Raw genomic sequence first — 4,423 nt, forward strand, 5'->3', positions numbered from 1 at the left:
TGGAAACCATGTAATAAATCACTTTGTTCCTTGATATATCACTATTGAAAATAACAATATTAAAGATTAAGAGCAAATATGAATAGTGGATAGCAGTGTAATTTAGGACACGCGTTACGTTCTATTCAGGATTCGAGGCAATACACACAGTATGCATGTATGCCAATAAGAGACTAATCAATTGCAGTCCTAAACATCAATGGGAAGATTCAAACAAATAATACCAAGTGAAAAGAAGATTAAGATAATAATGAAAAAACTAGCTCGATAAAAATTCACTCAGCTGTGTAAATCATCAATACTGACTTATTGAAGTATATATATATTTTACAGAAATCTATGAGTTGAATGGAGCAGCACATAGGTTGATAGGTTACATTTAGTGGGTATTAGATGTACATCTTTTCAAGCTAGATTTTTACAGGTATATTATTAATATATTGGATGATATCTTTTCCGAATTCGCACGAATGAATTCTGATCAGCTGCCTTTTTGATTATTTAGTATTACACTAGGAATAGTAAAATTTAAAATGAGTATTTAGATACGCTGTACCTAATGTAAATGTTTTATAGTGCTATGAAAAGCTGAATGAAGTACACAGGTGATTAAATTAAATATTGTCAATACTTCATAAACTAATGTCACTGGTACTAGTAATCGTAAATATAACTCATATTTAAATTCACTTAGTATTGTTTGTTTGAATCTTCCCATCGATGTGTTAGGACTACAACTGGTCAGTCTCTAATTGGCATATGTGCATACTGTGTGTATTGCCTCGATATAGCCTATATTCACAAACATGGTAAGCAAAGATGGATAGTGGCTAGCAGTGGAATCCAGTTTGACGCGCGTTTCGTCCTATTTGGGACTCGTCAGCTGGATGTACCTGAATCTCAGAGTTGATATTCACTCTGGGACTCGAACCCAGTACCTTTCGCTTCAAACGCCATCGCGTTATCCACTCGGCCACTGAGTCTTGGTAGCCATTTGCTTGTTTTGGTTACGAGTATAATGGAGGGAACCCATTTGATTCACTTGAGACTAGTCAAAACGATGTACCTGAATCTCAGTATTAACATTTACACCTATCGCTTTCTTAAGAAATGCATTATTTACTTAAAAAAACGTAGCTAACAATAACTACTGACATATTCAACTAAACTTAAAAATGATATTCGGGACGATGTATTGACTTAAAGTGTATATATATTCCAATGAAGAGTAGAGTACTCAAAAACAATCTTCAATATCCGGAACTGAAAAATATAATTTCTCCCAACAAATCAATAAGATAGTAGTGATACATTTCGAAATATGACTATAGACTTGAGTTTAATTTTACTTACATAAGAAATACCTTGGTTTTTGGTATATACATCCAGATATATTTCAATCATATACAGAATACTATGAATATTCATTATCAATGCATAACATTTCCTTATTTTAAATATTAATGAAAGTAATTACTATGTGTTAGTTTACTGTTTTAATCTTATTTAGCTAAGAGTGACAGAGTGTTATTGACTATACTTGGTTGATTTTGAGTTGTGTATATTTTTTTTTAACTCTATACAATATTTACTACTTATAAAGTAATAAAATAGCATCAAAAAAAATTAATGTTTTACCATTACTACATCTTTACATAATTTTTAAAGAAATTTAAAATTTCCTTTTCGAATTTATTACTTTCTGGAGCTGTGTAATAAAGTCATGGATGCGTTCTGGAGAAGAGTCTTATACTAGAATGAAACAGCTATCCACTGGTTCTTGATTTTTAAGACTATCTGACTAAGATCCGAGTTTAGTTGATTCTATAAAAATAGGTATTTATTTATCACTGAAGGATTCACATTGTTGATTCATTCATTATGAATTCGTATGATCTTCAATTGTTGGATTTTATCAATAAAATGAAAATGAGAAAAACAAAATTTTCATTCATTCATTTTCTTTTGGGTAAATTAATTCATGGTTACTTTTATGATAGATCAACGTTGTCATATTTATTTAATCCAGTGTGTTTAAAAAAAAAAAGCAGAACCACATAGTTGTGAATCAAATTTTGGACAGTTTGAAATAGAATTGTATCCAACTAAACTCAAAAGAAATTTAAATCCTGGCAAGATTATTCTGACAGCTTGATTGATGAGAAAATAATCAACTGATTAATGTATTGAAGTATAAGTATTATATATTTATAGACGATAATCCCGATTCAAATAATTTGACTTTAGTGACATATTGTGAATTATTTGATGTTTCAAATCGGGTTTTTGAATTTATTAAATATCGCTGGTTTACATCAGAATAGGCTCTATTTTATAAATAGATCTACATCAATCATCCTACTGATAGATTAATAATAATAAAGATCATTTTTATTTACGTATAAAATATAATATTTAAACTAATAGATAGATTTCACTGAAATCATAAACGAGACAAAGTTTGACAATCGCTGAAATCCCAGAAGCACAAGACGTCGGTTTCTTCCTAGTACAGGATTTCTCAGCAGTGAACTTCCCTTACCCAGCAAGCGAGAACTTGACTCAAGACCTTTAATACTCTATGGAAAACAGATAAGTGTTATTTCAAGTGTCTAATGTTCGATAAAATCTAGATTGGTATAGTTGAAGAAATTCAATTAAAAATTCATGATTTTAATTAGATAGCCAATACGTTTAACATACAAAACAGTTCTGTACTAAACAGAATCGTGACATTCTTAATGATCTAAATTTGTACGTGAGGCTGTGGACTAAGCGAAATCAATGGTCATGCTTAGAATAGGATGATTAGTTTAAAGTTTCCAATCAATTGATATACTTGAAGTATGAAGTAGGCCTTTTATTTACTTGTGAAGAATCTCATGACAGAAATAATGACTGAGAAGCCTAAACTCTTAGCGATAACTAATTGTTAGTATGCTTTAGTTTCATCATTAAATGTAGACAAAAATCGTTTATATGATTACCGTTATTATTACCGCTTTGATTATTTATAGACTATTAACCTGTTTATATACTTTTTGAAGTTACTTTACCTCGATTACTTGTTTTGTAAGATGTAATATATCCCTAAACACTGAATATTTTTAATTTACCAAATCAATTGGCAGTTTCTATTATAAAACGTATATTCCATTTAATAGTGGCATTCATATTAGCTGATGTTAAAAATGAGTCTGCCCGAAAAAAAGAAAACCGAATGAGAGTGTTATGTAATGATTCTGTGTAAGCAGTGCAAAAACAGCTATCCCACCCCGGTAGTTGTGCCGTGCTTCGATGTAGCACTCTTCTCCAGGAAGGCCTACTAAGCTTCACCATGTTCCTATGGGCTTCATATTAGCTATTTAGGGAAAATATACAATACACCCTAAGATTTTTAAATGATACGTTGGTTAATTTAATCTAATTTATATAAAATTAGAAATTCTGAAAGTTACGAGGACTCACAAATTACTTTGTTTTCTAACAATGACCATTATTACCCTTGTGGTGTGGTCTACTTATATCCACATAAGTAGTATATGGTGATGGTCAGACATAGAATGTATTTTGGCAGAAGATCAATAAGGAAAGAACAGAAACGAAGCGCAATCGGTACGAAAATGCATGAACAGTAAAAATCAGAGAAGACGGTCTGGTATTTGCAGAAGAAACAGTCAAGATTGAAACAATTGATTGTCATTTTGCAAATTAACTGTTCACTGTATGGTTGTCAGAATTTAGTGAGATAGTCTGTAAGTTGTGTTTAAATACATTCGATTGTCCCCAATCGTGTTCTCATTCACTACAGCATAAGTAAAAGAACTAATTACCAAAGAGTAACATGTTCATGAAATTCCTGTTAAGATCATTACATTGGCAACTAGTCTAACGTAACACAAATATAACAAACAAACCGTGGAAAAAATGTTTTTCAAGCAAATTGTACCAAATATCTCTCGGAAACTTAATAGTACCAAAAAGAAATGAGATAAAAGAAAACACTATATATTTCTTTGATGATTTCGATTTTGATTAATACCCTGAAGAAGTCCAGACAAGTTATCGGGACGAAACGTTGGAATTACTTAAATTTCAATTGCTGAGATTATTTCAAATATAATTTTCACGTATAATCACCTTACTATACTCGGCAACCAATTTTTGTCAAGCTTTTTGTTCTAATCTTGACGAATATTTGTATAAATTTGAATAAGGATTCGAAAAACTGGTCGCAATTAAAAAGTAAATTCCATCGAGTATATTACCCGTTTTCAAAACGATAGTGAATATAGAACATGAAATAGGAATAATATATTTGTAAAATCTCAGCGATTGAATTTGAAGTAAATCCAACGTTTTGCCTGGCAATATGGTCCAAGCTTTTTCAAGGAAATATATATATATTGTTCCTATTTAATGT

General features: G+C 30.7%; 1 non-coding gene across 1 annotated transcript; it reads right to left on the bottom strand.

Moving 5' to 3' along the window:
* Positions 1 to 910: 910 nt before the first annotated feature.
* On the bottom strand, positions 911 to 981 carry Smp_tRNA_01758_Pseudo_TTG.1.1. Its single transcript has one exon. It is a non-coding gene (tRNA).
* Positions 982 to 4,423: the final 3,442 nt, after the last annotated feature.

The sequence above is a fragment of the Schistosoma mansoni genome, chromosome 1 (genome assembly GCF_000237925.1).
Source record: "Schistosoma mansoni strain Puerto Rico chromosome 1, complete genome".
NCBI classification, from domain to species: Eukaryota; Metazoa; Platyhelminthes; class Trematoda; order Strigeidida; family Schistosomatidae; genus Schistosoma; species Schistosoma mansoni.